The following is a 19,722-nucleotide window of genomic DNA, read 5'->3' on the forward strand; positions in this document are numbered from 1 at the left end:
AAATGAAAGGAACAATCATAATAATAATGACAGTGGAAAGCGACCACCCTCCTTTCTCTAGCAACTAATAGGTTATTATTAGACTACTAGAAGGTCTCTTAGGCCTGCATGGGGACCCCATACCTTATAGATCAGCTTAGTGGAATCACATCACAGGATCAGCTAGGCTCTCTCGTTTTGAATATAACAGAAAACATGCTGCTCTGCAATATTAAAGGACTCGTCTTTCAGGTATTGGCAGCTGTATGTATGTTATGGCCAAGAAGTGGTACGATCAACCTGAACACAACAACCTGCACCGTCTAGTGACCCAGACTCGGTCTTTACACGGTGTACAGACCAAGGTCACTGCTCACTGTTAAAGATGTTAAACAACAGACGGGTCTCATGTGAAGCAAAGTCGAGTCAACAGTGTCGCGTGCAAAAGCAGCAAAAGCGGCAAGCTGGCTTTCTAACAGCCGACGAGGTTATGCTAACTTAGCGTTGTACATAGGGAGTGGTTAACCCATACTACAGTACCAAACACGTACCCAACGCATACCATGCGCGGATGCTTTCACGTAGGGATCGAGAACGGTGCGCATCTCAAAAAAGAAAAAAAAACCAATAAAGTTTGGAAAAAATAGTTTAAAAAATATTTTTCAAAATAAAAAACAATATTTTCAAAAACCCAATAAAAACAAATAATATTTTTTAATTTTTAAGATAATCAATTGAAAAAATAAGTTTACAAAATGGTGATAAAAAAGTATTTAAAAAAAAGATAATTAATGAAATGAACACACTGAAATTGAAAAATATAGAAATCCAATGAAAATCATTAAACGTGATATCTTTAGAGATAAGTTATAGATAGGAATTAGCATTTACAAAACCTTTGAAATCCACTGAAAAAACTATAGGTTTCATGCACGTTATAGTTAGGAAATGGCATTTAAAAACCTTTGAAATTCACTGAAAAAACCATAGGTTTCAGGGGCGTTATAGTTAGCTGGATATTTCCCTCATACAAAACCCTAGAAATTCCCCCGTTACAGTTAGTTCAGCTAACTATAACTCGTGTCCCCGCAATGCACTGCTGATAACGTCACATATTACATCACTCGTGACATGGTCAGTGACATCACTGATGACATCACTGATTACATCTCAAATGACATCACTGATGACATCACTGATGACATCATCCATGTGATAAATTAGTGCATCTTCTCACACCCTAATATAACCTTTGATACACCGACTCAAAATTTCAAAATTTCAGATGGCCATTTTGAAAACCATAGAGACTGCAATACCAATAACTACATACACACTCATTGACTCTTAGGTCTACATATACCTCCACTCACTCACCTGTATAGTCACTCATACTTACAGTCACTCAGTACAGGACTATCATATGCATTTATACACCTATATAGACACTCACACACCGTCAATCATCCATTGAGGTACTGACACACCTAGTCAGTCATGCAAATAATTAATCACAGTCCAATTTACTCACCTATACAGTTAAACACACTCAAGTTCACTTACTCATAAAAATACTACCACATTCTGATGCTCTTATACAATTACTGATACAAGCACACACTCATCCATACAGCCACTCTCGCAATCACACACTCTCACATATAGACAGTTATATACTCTTACACACATATACACTGCATTTCACATATGTAGTTACTGACACATGTACAACTGAGATATACATTCGATCACTAACACACCCATACATACACTCACCCAACCATACAGTCCATCACAGTTGCACTCTTAAAACCATGCACCCATAGAATCACCCACTCACACATCTATGCACAGAGTCACACATACCCTACCCACACAAACATTCAGGCACCCATACAGATACTCAGACAACCAATCAATAACCCATATAGACACTCATATAGCTATTCACAAAACCATGCAGTCACTTATACACCAACACACAGACACAGACAGACATTCACACAGTTTAGTTACTAGTCTGCAGTAAGATACATTTAATGACTCACTTATAGAGTCAGTTACGCACCTAGAAAATCATCCATTCACACACTTGTACACCCACTCATTCTTCAACAGGCCTTTCCCTATATATATTAAACATATTAAAACTTTACAGAAACACAGACTCACTGGATGACGTCATCAGTGATGTCATCAGGGATGTCATTTGAGATGTCATCAGTGATGTCACCGACCATGTCACGAGTGATGTAATATGTGACGTCATCAGCAGTGCATTGCGGGGGCGCGAGGTATAGTTAGCTGAACTAACTATAACGGGGGAATTTCTAGGGTTTTGGACGAGGGAAATGTCCAGCTAACTATAACGCCCCTGAAATGTATTGTCACTGTGCATATGCAATGTTACACTCCCCAGCACATATTTTATATTACAACTTTAGAGACTAGTTAGGTTACGCAACACTGCCCTGTGCATATTACACTCCAAGGCGCATATCACATAGCACGCGCTAGTGCCTGTGCTATCTCGCGCTCTCCAATGAATCTGTCATTGCGCACAATGTATTGCATATTATATTTCACGCCCGGTTCATCTTATATCACACTTTTTGGTGCATAGTTTATACCATATACCATATCTAGTTTTCATTTTCAATCGTGCTCTCAGGACTATGTTCTATAAAACACATGGGGTGGGCGGACTTTGCGAAATTCACTTTCGCAAATTATCGGGAAAATGTTAAAAATCCCTGCAAACACGCGGAAATATCGCGAAGATGCAGAAGTTTTTTTCCCGCCCATTCGTGGTATTTTCTTTTTTAAATTTTTTTTTTTACATTTTTTTTTTTTAAACGAGTTTTTATTGATGCAGATGGATATTACATGATACAATAGACAGAAACAGATATTAACAGCATTTACACTTATGCTACATCTTTAGAAAACTGAACCTAAAAAGAAAAGGTAAATCAAAACAGAAAGGCAGTATATATAAACATTCCACAGTACAATATACATCACTCTCTCCGTCTTGCAGCGATCCATTCAGAGATAGGAGACCACATCATTTTACCGAAATCCTGAGTTTTCTTCCCTTTCTGAGCATAGAGAGATATCTCGATATTATATATGCCCAATAATCTGGATAGCCATATCTGAAAAGAGGGGGCATTTGTATCCTTCCAACTGCTACAGATATGAAAACCAGGGCTTCCTCAGCTTTCCCAAGATTTAATCTATTATCTGTGCCAAGTAGCATCAAAGAGGAGGACAATTCTATCCTCTGGCCTAATAGCTCCTCCCAGAATTTAGCTATCTCTCCCTGGATAGCTGATAACGAACCACAATTATAAAACATATGCAGCAAATCAGCTTGAATCATGTTACATCTGGGGCATCTATCATCATCTCTAACTCCCCATGAAAAGAGCTTTGCGGGGGTATAATACAGATCGAACAAGGTCTTATAATGCTGAGCCCTCAAGTTCGTAGAGCGAAATACTTTTTTATTCAAATAAAGAGCCATGTCCAAATCAACATCGGGGTTCCCTAATTTTCGTGCAAGAGTATTCTCCATTTTCTCGATATCACTTTTGATTTCACCCAGCAAAAACGTAAAGATTATTTTAATTCTCAAGCCCCCTTTTGCCAGCATATCAATCAAAGGGATTTCTGACACAATTGGCAGCCTGAGTCTTAAAGCCTTGAATAAGCTAACCAATTGAACATAAAAGAGCCAATGACTTGAAGGGATACAAGCTATACTCTGGAGAGCATCAAAGCCCTTTATCCCATCTTCACCCACCAGGTCTCCTAGTGTCATAATTCCGTGCTCCTGCCAAATCCGAAGATTCCTATCTAAACCCCTCCCCCAAAATAAACTAGAATTACTGAGGTGGAGATACGCATGTATTTTGGGGATTTTAAAGAGCCTAGATATAGCTCTCCAAACTCCCCATACTCCTTCCAAAATCTTAAAACGAGGTCTTTTATAATATCTACGATCGACTTCACACATCAAAAGACCTTGTGCTTTCCTTCCAACTAATAACTCGTAAATAGATGGTGGCATCCGTAGATCTCTATCCTCTGGATTATAAGATTGTGTAAACTGAAAGAGGATGGACATTTCAGCTAACAAACAGTACCAATGATAAAGTCTTAAATTAGGTAAGGTAAGCCCACCCCTATCCCTCGGGTGTGACAATAAATTTGTGGAGTGTCTGATTTTCCCATACTGCCAGATAAATCTTATAAAAATTGATTCTAGCCGTTAAATAATTTTTTCTTCAACTAACAGAGGTATAGCACGGAAAAAATATAAGATTTTTGGGAACATTGTCATTTTGAGGGCATTCACCCTCCCAATCAATGATAAATGTAGAACATCAATTCTTTTCAGATCGGTTTCAATCAATTTTCCAAGTGGGATAAAATTCTCCTCCGCAATCCTATCGACTGATGCGTTAATTCTAACTCCCAAGTAAATTGCAGAGTCCATAAATCTGGAATCAGATTTGACAATATTTGCCGTACAAATAATTTGTGTTTTCGATTCATTTAACAAATAACCAGATTTATGGCCAAATATTTTGGCCAAATGGGCCAGAACACCAAGTGCCTGTTGAGGGTTAGTAGTGATCACTGCCAGGTCATCTGCATACGCCAAAATCTTGTTTTCATAGCCATTACATATCACAGGTCTTATCATAGGGCTCGCTAAAATCTCCCGAATAAGAGGGTCGATATAGAGGGCGAAGAGGATAGGGGAACAGGGGCAACCTTGCCGCGTACCTCTGCTTATAAAGATTTTTTCCGAACACTCACCCATAACCACAATCCTCGCGACTGGATCGACATACATTGCTCTCAATGCTTTAATACAATTCTTGCCGAAACCCCTACCAATTAAAATCTGCCAAAGAAAATTCCACCCAACACGATCAAAGGCTTTCTCGGCATCGAGCAGGATCATGGCCATCTCTCCCCCCACGCAGACTGAACATCAAATAGAGCTATTGGTCCGTAGTACCACGCCCAGGTACAAATCCATGCTGCCATGGGGAGACGAGATCGCCTATGATCCTGCCCAGCCTCTTAGCCCAGATTTTATAATATAACTTCGTGTCTGTATTGATTAATGAGATTGGACGATAAGAGCCCGGCTTCTCACTAGGTTTCCCCTTCTTATGAAATACCACTATATTGGTTTCCTTCCATGATTCCGGAACCACTCCTGTGCCAATTATCCCATTAAAAAGATCAATGAGAAGCGGGGTGATCTCTGCCTCAAAGCATTTATAGACCTCCAAGGGACCTGCTGCATTGCCAAGGGCTGACTCATGCAAGGCAGCCGCTATTTCACTCCCACAGATATCCCTCTCTAACTCTTCCCTTGCTGAGTCCCCTAAACGGGGGCCATCATCAACAACCTCCGTTCGCGGTATTTTCTGCGTCGTCGCGGAACGCCAACTTACCCATGCGGTTGCCCGCGGGCGCGTCCATCTTGTTTTCACTTTTCTCGCGGTGCATGATAGCGAGAAGAAAGACGTGATCACGCGACGAATGACGTTACTGCGGGTGCTAACTGTCGCGAGACAGCGCAAATGGCTACCAACAATCCAACAGCTCGTGGAGAACGCGACCGGATCGGTAAAACTTTTTTTTTGCGATAGGGGTTGGAGGGTCAGGGGGTGTTTCTGCCAAGTGAGCCCGGAGTCACAGTCACAAACGTCCTATTCTTCCTGAATAAATGTGAGATTATGCTGCATACTTGTTCATATTTTAAGTAGTTCGCACAGACACACATTTTAAAAACAATAAAGTTCCTAAGACCCACCTTTTCTGAACAGTTAGCTTGCTGCCCCATCCACCTCCTTCCTATCCTCTGTTGTCTGAATCCATGAACTAGCCTCCTCCTTCCTGCCATGCATGGTCTGATGTGCTGCCACTGCCCTCCATTTAGAATGATGTACCAGTCCACTCCTCCTGCCCTCCATTGCCCAATTCTATGGCCCATCATTGACCTCCTGCTTAGCCTCTGTTCTTAGCTTGCTGCCCCTATTCTCCTTGCCCCTGCCCTCCGATGTCTTTCTGCATGCCCCTGCTCCATCCTTTTTGCCCACCATGTTCCATGGACCTGCCACTCCTATCTACTCTGAGTGTTCTGTTGAGCTGACACTCCCCTCCCACCTGCCTAGCATTGTCAGATGACTGTAACCTGTCCCTGCCACCTCCACCCTGCCTGTCCACATGCCATGCCCCTATCCCCTTAATCCTGTCCTCCATGGTCCATTTTACTGCCACACCCTTCTGCCCTCCCTGGTCTGTTGTGCTGCAACTGCTCCTCCTTCCTGCCCCGCACGGTCTGTTGTGAGGCCCCTTCCCCTGAACTCTCTGGTCTGTGCCCAGGTCCTGACCCTCCCTTCTATCCATGGTCCTTTGTGCATGCCCCTGCACCCTCCTTCTTGCCCATCATAGCCATTTTGCTGCCACTAACCCTCCCACTTGCCATGCATGGTCTTCTCTGCTGCCATGGCCCCTCCCATCTTCACTGTGTGGTCAGCTAGCTGCACCTGACCCCCTCCCACCTTCCCTCCATGATCTGTGTGTATGCCATCATAGTCTCACTGTTTCTCTCCATGCTGTGTCTTGTTTCTAGTGCCCATCCTGCCTGACCTCCATGGCCATCTTGCTGCTCCTGCCCTGCCCCCTTGCTTCCAGCCCTCTGTTTCCATGTGCAGACCCCTATTCCCTCCCTCCTGGCTTGTCTGTTACATTGTAATGCCCCTGATCCGTCCCTCCTGCCCTTTATGGTCTGTTATGCTGCAGCTTTCTCTCCTGTCTGTCCATTATGGTCAGCTAGCTACCATTGTCTCTTTCCCCTCTGTTCTCTGCTGTCCATGTGCATAGTCCTGTCCCCTCTCTATTGCTTTCTGTGGATTGTTGTGCTGCACTCCCGTCCCGCATGCCCCGTATGGTGTATTGTGCTGCTGCAAACCCTGATTTCTGCCCTGTAGGGTCAGTTTGGTGCACCTCTCCATGTCCCTCCTGTCCTCTGTTATCCGAGTCCATGTCCCTACCCCAATTCCTCCTGCCTACCATGATCCAATGTACCATACTTGCAAACATTTTGAACTTGGTAAGAGGGAGATTTTGAAAAAAAACTGAGGTATTGATTTTCCCCTTTGAGTTACATTGAAAAAGAGGAGATTGTAGACAGGAGACAGATCAAATAAAGCCCATTTGAGCTTAAAAACATTGGACGTTTCCTGGCTGAAACGGGTCTGTTGTCATGTATGGTTGTACTACCACTGCCTCTTCCTTCTGCCCACAATGGTCTATTATATTGCCACAGCCTCTCTTGCCAGACCTGTATTGTTGGTTTGTTGCCCCTGCCCCCCTTTCCACTGCCCTCCATAGTCTGTTGTGCTGCCACTGCCCTTCCTGCCTGCCCAGTGTGGTCAAATTGTTGCCTCTGCACTCTCCTACCTGCCTTCAATTTTCAGAGTCCTTGCCCCTGGCCTCTGCCTCTCAACAGTAGCCCAATGAACAACTAGATTGCTAACATTCTATATTTATTACAAAAGTGTGGAACGCCTGCCGTCATCTTGATGTAATCAAAACCGTAATACCTAGAGTATTTCCTTTAGAAATTACATATATGAGAGGGTCTTATTTGCATCAAAATTATGGTTAGCTCTCTAAAAAACTAAAATGAGGACATATTTTCTAAGTTTTCAAATAGCGAAAAAGAACTTTTAAATTATTTGTAATCTTTATGTTTTTTTATCCAGTTGACCACTTGATTAAATGTTGCACTTAGGGGAGAGGATGTGATGTTACTTCCTGAGCTGCAGACTTTGCAACTGGGGAACCAGGTTGGAGTTTCTGCTACAGCTCAACATTCGTTGATTCTGGTCAAATCACTTAATCTCCCCATGTCTACAACAAAAATGAATTTGATCTTGTGTGATGTAACCAATGCTCATGTAAAGCACTCCAATACCTGACAAGTCTGCACTATATAAAACTGCAAATACACAAAAAATAAGTGTTTTGCACACTTCTGTCATTGGGCTACATGTGGGCTATATCTGGGTGATATTTGTGCTTCATTTGGGCTCTTTTGTCTCTGGTGGCCATCTTGGGAGATTTATTTGTTATGAAGTTTCCTAATTTCCTCATTTACTGCAGCCTCCTCAGTAGGAAATGCATTCAGTTTTTTACTTTGATTCCATCAAGAAGGTATATGTCACACATTTGCCATAAATTCTGAATGTTAGCACTCTAGTTGCTCATTAGATCACTGTAGTAAAGCTACTGCTCACCACGGAAGTCTACAGCTGGTATTAAAAGTGCATGTTTCAGTCTGCATATCAGAATTTTTTTATGAAATAGAAGAGGATTCGGGAAGTCACTCAAAATGTGCCCTAATTTTTCTTTCTTCAGCACTAATCATAATTTCTATGGCAAAATGAACCCCTCATTGTGTACCTTTTTTAATTAAATGTTTTAAGTGTTACCAGTTTCTTCCAATCAAGATGGCTTCAGGTGTGCCATACTTTTGTCATAAGTATGACTGTTAGCTCTCTAGTTGTTCGTTAGAACACTCTGGAACATTCTGTCATTGGGCTATTTTTGGGCTACATCTGGGTGATATTTGTGCTACATTTGGGCTCTTTGGTCTCTGGTGGCCATTTTGGGAGACTTATTTGGTATGAAGTTTCCTAATTTCCTCATTTACTACAGTCTCCTCAGTAGGAAATACTTCCAGTTTTTTACTTTGATTCCATCAAGAAGGCATTCAGATGTTTCACACATTTGCCATAAATTCAGAATGTTATCACTCTAGTTGCTCATTAGATCACTGTAGTAAAGCTACTGCTCACCAGGGAAGTCTGCTGCTGGTTTTGAAAGTGCATGTTTCAGTCTGCATGTAAGACGTTTTTTAATGAAATAGAAGAGGATTTGAGAAGTCACTCAAAATGTGCCCTAATTTTTCTTTCTGCAGCACTAATCATACTTTCTATGGCAAAATGAACCCCCTCATTTTGTTCCTTTTTAAATTAAATGTTTTAAGAGTTACCACTTTATTCCAATCAAGATGGCTTCAGGTGTGCAATACGTTTGTCATAAGTAGGACTGTTAGTGCTCTAGTAGTTCTTTGGAACACTGTGAGAAGCTGCAGTAGAACACAAAGGAATCAACTGACAGTCTCTGCCCTTGTTGGATGTACATGTTTTACTGACAATGTCAGACTTCATTCTCACATGACTGAGAAAGATAATGTGAATTTACAGAAAATAAGCTCTCAGTTTAGCTTATAGATCACCTTCCAAACCTCTGTGGGAAAAGCATGAGAAAATATTTTTCTCTCAATCATGATATCCCAGCAGAAGGCTTTTTCACATGGTGAAATCACCCTAGACCACACCACAATTCCTAAAATGAGTATGGTACCATCAACAAATGATTTATAATGTAACTAAAGTCTTAAAACCTTCTATTTATTGCAATGCTTTTTAACCCCTTCAGCGCTGCGCGGATTCCCCCGCGGTGCTGAAGGGTTCGAGCGCGGGCGGGGCCATGACGGAACGGTTCCGTCATGAGCACAGCTCAACCGATGCTCATGACGGAATCGTTCCGTCATGAGCATGGAAGGGGTTAATGAGGTGCTATCATGTATATTGGTCCCAAGATGGCTGCCAACACTTCTTGGATGAAGTGCTGACAGCCAATCAGATCTCAGGATGAGATGTGTGGTTAGGCTCCGCCCACATATATATATGATTTTACTTTTGATTTTCTCAGAAACTACTGAATAGATTGACACCAGACCTGCAAAAGGCACTTCCCTGAGCTGAGGCCTACCTCTCTGCCAAATTTCAAGTAATTCTGTTCAGCCGTTCGGGCTGTACCTTGGACTAAAGGTCCCTATGGAAAATTGCATGGGGAAAACGCGTTTTGGGACCCCCCTTTTTTCTCGGCCCCCGCTTGACGAATCCCCCCGAGCCTTTCAGGGTAGGAGCGGAGCGCCCCACCTATTATGAAAATTTCGCAAGGATTCGTCAAACGGCGCCAAAGTTATTCCAAATAGAATGTTGCGGATTTCCTATGGAAACACGGTCCTAACTATAACTATCTACTGGCGACCGCCAGTAGATAATATATATATATATATATATTCCTCACTCCTTTTTCCCATAGGTTCCCCGTAGGTACGCCATATTTGACGAAAAAAGGCGCGAACTCCACTTAATTTGGGCTATTTTGTCTTTTTTTTTCGCCGTGCATAGCCGCCATGACTCGTTTCAGACCTCCAGGGTCCTTGATCACATGACATATCATGGTTCTCTTCTACTATTTAAAGTGACAAGTGCTCATTTTTTGTATAATAAAACTGGAAGACAGACTATCCATTTGTTTTCCTCATTTGCACAATTGAGAAGCCTCTATTGTAAAGAAGCGGTCTCCTCTTGGAGAAACAATAATCATTGTATAAATACATCATGTATTCACCATTGTTTACATTGGTTTACATTTTTATGGTTTTTATGATTGATTTACACATTTTTAATCCTAATATTGATTACTTCATTTGATTAATCAACACATAGTAAATCATCCTCACCCTTGTGCAATATACGCATGTAGGTTCTTATAAAATAACTGTATAAATACATTATTTTTTTATATATTATTTAAATGAAATACCCTTAAAATACAATCAAATCCTGGTTTCATGTGGATTTCTGTGCAAAATACGCATTCACCTGTAAACAATGTGAGTTTATTTTTCTCCATAGACCTATCTATAATGTGCAAATGTTAGCAAAAAAAGTGCGTTCAGTTTGCCAAAAAGTGCTAATTTTCATTACCTTACACCTGTGCAAAATTGCAATGTAAATTCATTTTTGTGTTGCCACATGAGCCCATGTTTTGCAACTACAAACAAAAAGATAAAAACCTGTACTATTGTCGATGGGGGGGGGGGAACCTTTCTCAAACTAAGATTAAAGTTGATCAATTGCTGAACTTCCTATTTTCATCATTTTTAATTGCACGTTTATTGACTTCAGTTTCGGCTGTTTATTTTGAGATATCATAACTACGATTATAACCATGTATATAAATCTTCTGTTGTATTCAACCCGTGCAGGGCCTTGCTGTCTAATTCAAGGATATACCTAGTTTCTAATCGACGGAGCATAGCCTCCCTATCTCCTCCTCTCCTTGGTGGCGGGATACTGTCAATTACAAAGTACCTTGGATGGTCCAGGCTGTTAGCGTGGACCTCATCAAAGTGACGGGCCACCAGATAATTCATATCCTTGTTGGTGATGGCCCGTATGTGCTGGAGTATCCTCTTGTGGACCTGCAGCTTCGTGCTTCCCACATACCGCAGTCCACAAGAGCACTCCAGCACATACACTGCGAACTCCGTTTTACATGTCAACAATTTATTGATGACTGTAATTTTGTCCTTGAATATTGTAGTATATGAGGTCTTATTTTCACCCTATTTGCAAGCCCTGCATGTTGAGCAACAGATGAATCCTTTTCTGTTGGACAGCCAATTAGTGCCCTTGATTAATTCCGGGCTACTGCTGACTATGTAGTCCCCTGTACTTGGCGCTTTCCTATATGTTACTAAGGGATTTACCGGCATTTGCTTGCCAATTATTGGATCACTCCGCACCAAATGCCAGTTAGTTTTAACAATTCTCCTCAGGCTGTCCCTTTGTTTATTGTATGTTAGGATTAATCTTGGGCTGGTTTCAGTGGTTAGTTCATTTGCCCTTTTACTTTTACTGTTGGAAGGTTTAAAAAGTAGGTCCTCTCATTGTTTAGAAACAGTTTGACTTATTACCTTCTCTATTGTACTTTCCTTATATCCCCTAGCTAAAAAGCGATTCTTACATTCACTTTGAGCTTTGGTTAAAACTGACTCCTTGCTGCATATTCTTCGAATTCTTAGCATCTCCCCATAGGGGATGCTAAAAATTGTATGTTTGGGGTGGAAACTGCTTGAGTGCAGAATTGGGTTACCCGACGTAGGTTTACGATGTAAACGTGTTTCCAGTTTGTTATTTGTTACCTAAACTTCTACGTCCAGGAAACATATTTCGCTTTCACTGATGGTATACGTGAGTTGAATATTGACATCATTTATATTCAACTCTTTGATAAATTCCTCTGCACTGGTTTTATCCCCCTGCCAAACTACAAAGAGGTCGTCAATAAACCGTACCCACTTGATTATTTTGTTATTCCAAATTTCCGCATATTTGTTTTTTATGACCACTTCCTCCCACCACCCCATATGGAGGCAGGCGTAGCTCGGTGAAAAACTTGCGCCCATTTCTACGCCCCTCACCTGATGATATACTTGCTGTTGAAATAAAAAGTAATTGTTATACAAACAAAACTTTGTTAAATCTATTAGCATTTTATTATGGTTGTGGAACTCTATTGGTCTTTTTCCTAGGAAATGTTCCAGTGCTTTGATTCCATCACGGTGTATTGATGTATACAGATTAAATACATCCATGGAGATCAACAGATAGTCTTCCTGCCAATTAAGTCCATGTAACTGCCTCAGGAAGTCTGTAGTGTCTTGTATGTATGATGGTAATACTTTCACTGATTCCTGCAGAAAGGAATCTATATAAACTGAAACATTTTCTGTGAGACTTTGTATAGCGGAAATTATTGGTCGACCAGGAGGATTGGAGTTATCCTTATGAATTTTGGGGATAAAGTACATTACCGGTAATACAGGGTGATCATTTTTTAGATATTTTAACTCTTCATGATTAATAAGGCCACTGCTTTTCCAAGCCAATAGTTTACCATGCAGCTAATTTTGCGCTACTTTAGTTGTTATCCTATTGCAGATTCTGTAGCATGCTCGATCATCGAGTTGTTTGGAGGCTTGTTCTAAATATTGGGTTTTTGGCCAGATAACCACATTTCCGCCTTTATCGGAATTCCGTACTGCCACTGTGTCATTGTCTCGTAGTTTTTTAATTAGCTGTTGATATTTCAATTGGTGTGCATTTTGTTTTTTTCTCTGCGCTTGGGTTTTGTAGTGTAACAATCTCACCTTCTTTATTAGAGTTTCATTGAAGGTGTCGATGGAATCTCTCAGTAATACTGGAATGAACTTATATTTTGGTTTAAACCTTGTTTTTGGCGCTGAGTTGACATTGATTCCTTGTTTTATTATCATTTGTTGTGTTGACTCACTGTGTATTGATTCTGCATCATCATTTTGTAACTGCTGGAGGTCACATATCAGGTTGATATCCGAAGCTGTTAATGCACTCCCTGTGCTGTCAGATACATCCTGTATTGTTTCCTCCCTATTTTTGTCCTGTCTTAAAAGATGACATTTTCGTAACTTTGATTTTCGAATACATTTGTAAATATCCACACGCATTTGGGGATACTCAAAGTTACTTTCTATGCAAAATGTGAGTCCCAATGTCAACAGTTGTAGCTCCTCACCAATCGAACGTCTTCTTAACTGCTGGTTCGCCCCCTCATTTGGTTCCGTATTATGTTCTGCTTCTGACTCCGTCTCCACGGAGGAGCTAAGATCTGACACTGAAGAAGTAGTCGGTAATTCTCTACTTGCCACATATGCTTGAGTATTCCTTCTAGTGTCACTTTTTTGTGCTGATTTAATTGCATCATATTTCCTTGAGAAGGTAAATATTTGGCCTTGGTCATAATCGTTTTTATCCCTTTGGAATTTGAATGTTTTTCGTTTCTTTATTATTTCTTCCTCTTTTTTCAATCTTGTCATCATATCATCTCGCATTTTACATGTCGTTTCATTGGTTTCTGTCTGATTTATTTGTTGATTGAGTTCATCAATCTGCTCCAACAAATCCTTCCTGTCAATTTCAGCGTATTTTATCAAAATTTTCACCAGTCGTCGTGAGGATTCTAGGTTACACTCACCACATTCACGTAGCATTCTGGGGTTGGGATTCTCGAAGCTTGGGGCCAGCATTATGCGCAAACCTCGTGGGATTCTGCCAACTTCTAAATATCTTGACAAAGACTTATGTTCCCACCATTTCGCTTGTTCTGTGCGCATTAGCTTTTCTAGTTTTTTGTATTGATCTTTCAGAGTCATATTGCCCCTATTGTTGCTGTTTCCATTCCCACTGATTTGCGACCATGACGGGGGACATGCTACATCAGAGAACATCCCTTCAGCTGCCTCCTCCCTTCCACGTACTATGCCGGCAGCCATTATCCTGCACTTTGCTTTCTTGATTTATACGATATGTTAGCTGTATTATTCGCTCATAATCGTCACGCACACCTCTCAACGGATACTCCTGGTTTGTTCCTCCTACGAAGCTTCCGCTGGTTTTCCGGTGTCACCCGACACCAAACCTCCGCTCTGCCTCGCTCGGTGGATTACGTTCCTCTATCCGGGGGCTGATTCAGCATCCTCCTCCTGGAGGGTGATTCTTTTCCGGTTCACACCAGACTTGGCTTCCTGCTGATTCGCCCTACTCAAGAGGGGGTTCGTGTACTCCAATGAAGCCATCTTGGACCAATATTCCTCACTCCTTTTTCCCATAGGTTCCCCGTAGGTACGCCGTATTTGACGAAAAAAGCACAAACTCCACTTAATTTGTGCTATTTTGTCATTTATTTTCGCCGTGCATAGCCGCCATGACGCGTTTCAGACCTCCAGGGTCCTTGATCACATGACATATCATGGTTCTCTTCTACTATTTAAAGTGACAAGTGCTCATTTTTTGTATAATAAAACTGGAAGACAGACTATCCATTTGTTTTCCTCATTTGCACAATTGAGAAGCCTCTATTGTAAAGAAGCGGTCTCCTCTTGGAGAAACAATAATCATTGTATAAATACATCATGTATTCACCATTGTTTACATTGGTTTACATCTTTATGGTTTTTATGATCGCATTACACATTTTTAATCCTATTATTGATTACTTTATTTGATTAATCAACACATAGTAAATCATTCTTACCCTTGTGCAATATACGCAGGTAGGTTCTTATAAAATAACTGCATAAATACATTATTGTTTTATATATTATTTAAATGAAATACCCTTAAAATACAATCAAATCCTGGTTTCATGTGTATTTCTGTATATATATATATATCCCCAAACAAAAGGGTAGCGCCGATGAAAGGAAGCCAGCCAGCAGGTGCGTATTTCATCTTTTATTTGGAACTGGTTGCCAACAGGTAGCAGCGTAGAAAGAGCATCAGCATACAAATCCAGCCAGAACCTCTTTCGCTTCCTCAATGGCTTCAGAAACTGCCACTTGCAAGACAGCGTTCTCGGGACTTATAAAGTTCCAGGGTCCTGCTCCAGTGGGCGTGGCCAACAAGGCATTGTGGTTCCTGTAGTGCAAGTGAGTAATCTCGAGTGAGTCAGTCTTAACAGGGCAATATTAAAACAAGCATTGAAAATGCAATAGGTCTCGCCTTTGATTAAGTTAAAGCCATTTGCTTTGCTAATGGTATTGTGTAGCAAAGCAAAAGGCTTTAACTTAATGAAAGGCGAGACCTGTTGCATTTTTAATGCTTGTTATGTCAGTGCCCCTTAAGCACTGTCACCCGTTCTGGAAGCACAGGTATGTCACAGGAGGTTCCTGCAGTTCTAAAAGCATGGTCAGAAATCCAATGAACGCCAAGTGTATTTACGTGAACTGAATGAAGATGCTGTCAGTCGTTGTACAGGAACAGGTGATATGATCAGTCATTCTACCAAAGGTAAAGGAAGATGAGGGCAGTTAGTCCACAGATGAAAATACTCTATAGGCTCATACAAGGTTGCAACATTTCGGTAGGTGCAGTCGTGGTTCTCAAGACAAGACGCAAGTATGATGTCAATGGATTCAAAGGTCCGATTGTCAAACATTGTAGAGGCACTGTCACATGAGGTTTCTGTGTCTTGCAGCCAAACCCCTGCATAATCCCCCTTACCTGAGCCTCTGCTTCTCTGCCCGGCCCATGGTGGCTTCCCCCAGATGGGCGCTCCCACAGAGGAGCACCAGGAAGAGCAGCGCACAGCCCTGGGATGGGCACATGTCCCGGCTCATGGTAGCGGAGAGGGGGCTAAGCCCTCAGGGCAATACGTTTTTTTCTCAGTTCCTTCTTCCTTCGCAACAGCGTCTCGCACAGGAGGGGCTCAGACGGGCTCTTGGAGAGTCAGGGGGAAGAAACCTTTGTGTAGCTGCATTCCCGGAGATTGTGTGCATCCTGTTTGGTTTACAAAATGCCGCTGGCACAGCTTGCTGATCACTGGCAGAAGATGGCCATAGAGAACCTGGAGGGCAGTGAGGTGAGCCTGTCAGATAGACATCACGCTCTGCAGCTGGGCTTTATAGGCGGTGGTGCCCTTGCTGTGTGATGCTTTACTTGCGAGGCAGAACTTTCTCAATGTGTCAGCCGCACCCCATCCTGTCTCCAGCAGCATTGGGGCACTAGAATCCGAGACTCGAACCTGGTTACCCAGCGCGTAAAAAATCGGTAGCTCTGGCCATTAGGCCACATTAGTAGTGCTTCCCAGTGTTACACAACCACACCAAAAGCTGTCACACAGCCAGGGTACTGTATCATAGCCCCTTACCATCCACACCGCAGCTGCACACTGCGCCGTCACACAGCTAGGGCTCTATATCCTGGGCAGCACTGTCCCTCTGTACAGCAGAGGCTCATACTGTCCTGAGGCCTGGGCACATACCCCAGCATCAGCAACGCAGCTGCATCCTGCAGAGTCACAGTGCAACAGTGCTATGCCCCGCGCTGCCCTTCTGCACGGCTCACTGTCCCACAACCCGCCAGACCACACGACAGATGCACCATGCAGAGTCACAGAGACAGGGTGCTGCACCCAAAGGGGTATGTAAACCAACTTCACTATGTTATGTTACGAGGTTAGGTTGATGTGTAGAAACTCGGTCAGGAGAACTGTAAGAAGTGCCAGCGGGGGTGTGTGCTCGCGGTGCAAACTGATGAAACGCCCCAGCTTGTTTTACAGTGTGTTAACAACGCACCCACCTTGTTGGCTTTTTATGCCTTTGGGGCCGATGTGTGTTGTTGTAAATGTCCCTTCAGCTAAGTTTTTGATTGTGTTTGTGCCGCTGCCGGCCCACCAGGAGAGGCCTAGTTTTGCATCTAGGGCCTGTATGGTGCATGAAGCAGGGGCAGACCCACACCAGGCCCGGCATAAGTCCAGAACAAGAGCATTTTTTGAATTTTTACAGGGATGCTTTCCCCGAGCATGCGGTACCCCTTCCCTCGCAGTGTTTCTCTTGGAGAGGAGCGTGTTTGTGCTCCCTGTGTGTGAAATGTGTATTGTCCCTGCTCACTGGGCAGTTTTTGTTAGTGTGCCGCGGCTGTTTGCCCCATGTGGCAAGGAAAATGGAATTCCACAAAGACGTGTGCAATGTTGTTATGCTGCTGTTCCCTCTGTAATGGGTCTGTGGGAGTGTTATTGCCACAAAGTGTTTGATTAGAGTGTACTTTTCTTGTCTCGAGAGACAAATGTCAGCTATGTCTATTTCGATCACCAGCTCCACCAATCGTTAAGAGTCACTGCCCCACTAGTAGTCCAAAGAACCACACAATGCTACCTTGACGTAATTCTCTTACCTGGATGCCGAGTCAATGTTTCCTTTTCCTCGTGTATAAACAACGCTATCCTGCCGCCGCTACAAATACACGGGGCTCCACCCCCAACTAATTGGCAACATCCAATTATAAATGAGCATACCAGGAAATAACAAACTCATGCGGGTATCGAAAAGAAAGCGTGAAAGTGTGGCCGCCATTATTAAGAAGTAAAGCCTGCCCAAGAACCCAGTTATTGAAAGGGCGCTCATCCATTTATAACTATGAAAAGATGGTGAATCATTGTGTTAAAACTGCCCATAGCGATATTGATAAATAACTCAATATCGTACGAAAAATAGAGCTATGGTCCCTTGATATCAGTGTGAGTCCCTTCATTCACAAAAAGATAGCCTCCATTTTTGAGAGGTCAAACCATTCCGAAAAGTTAGTATATTTGTGTGTATTGCTCTGGAAGAAGGAAAATACAAAAAAAAAAACGACATTCCTCAGACGAAAGCGAGATGGAGTTCGAACGTAATAACCAAGTGTACCCGTCGCCTGAGGGTGTATTAGTGAATTAATCAGTAGCTCTGAACATTAGGGCGGCGCTCCCACAGTTGCAACATTTGGCCATAAGATTTGAAGAGAGATGGCTGTTATTCCTGGGATATCTATTCAAACAAAGAACCTATTACTACGGAGATTTCCTCATTATCCTATTACCTAGAGATTTCCTCATTATCCGTACAACTATTAACATCGTGTACAGAATGGGGGAGGAACAAGGGAGCAAATGGAGTAACGGAAGGGTAAAGCAAAGTTACAATAATAGATCCGCCGTAGCTAAATTATGCCAAAATCTGAAATATTGCCAATAATTCAGTAGCGGTATGTTGGAAGTGTTGTAAAATATGTATATTCTGAGGCGAGGACTTGTGAACTAAGAACAGCTCACGTGCAACCAGAAAATAAAAGAAACTACAATCTTACAAGGGCGCAGTGGGCAGCGGTCAAAGCCCTAAAAAATTATTCAACCTTGGTCATCAAACAATCGGATAAAGACAGAAACGTTGTTATCATGTCCAAGGACTTTTACAAGGAGGAGGCATTACGTTTCTTAGGCGACATGGAAACCTATAAAAAAAGTCAATAGAGAGATCTTTGAGTGTTTTGGCTGTTTACAAGTTACTTGATAAATGGAGAATCAGTGGAATACTAGAGGAGGATGAATATCAATACATGAAGGTGGACTTTCCTGTCCTCCCCACCTTTTACCACTTACCCAAAATTCATAAAGACCTAAATAACCCACCAGGTCGACCAATAGTGTCCAGAAAAGGAAGTCGCTTAGAAAGATCATCAATGTATGCAGATTATTTTCTTTCACCATTGGTAAGAGACTTGAGTTCCTTTATTCAGGACACCACAGATTTCATACTTTGGATACATAATATACGCCAACGACACGCAGATTATCTTCTCACTCTCTGCGGCTAAAAATTCAGAGCCTTCTGTTCTTTGGGCTGGGCTGTGTAAGGTGGTATCTTGGATGCATGCCAACTTTCTCAAGCTGAATGGTGAAAAAACTGAGGTTCTGGTGTTGGGGAAAGACAAAGAGCTCTGGGATCCACAACACTGGCCCGCAGAAATGGGTGCAGTACCGCAGCCTTCCCATCATGTTCGCAACCTTGGCTTTATTATTGGCGACTCACTATCTATGCATCAACAGGCCATGAAGGTTGCTGCAACATGCTTCACCATTCTGAAGTGGCTGAGAAAAATCATGTGGATGCTTCCTAGCCCTACTCAGAGAACCGTCGTCCAGGCTCTTGTTACTTCTCAGTTGGACTACGGTAACATCCTTTATCTTAGAGCTAACAAAGATGTGACACGAAAGCTACAGAGAGTACATAACTCTGCGGCCAGATTATATATATATAAATATATATATATATATATGTATATATACACATATAATATACACATATATATTACCTACTGGCAGTTGCCAGTAGGTAGTTATAGTTAGGACCTATTTTCCATAGGAAATCCGCAACATTCTATTTGGAATAATGTTGGCGCCGATTCGCGAAATTTTCCAAACTTTTGG

The sequence above is a fragment of the Triturus cristatus genome, chromosome 2_1, assembly GCF_964204655.1.
Source record: "Triturus cristatus chromosome 2_1, aTriCri1.1, whole genome shotgun sequence".
In the NCBI taxonomy this organism is placed as follows: Eukaryota; Metazoa; Chordata; class Amphibia; order Caudata; family Salamandridae; genus Triturus; species Triturus cristatus.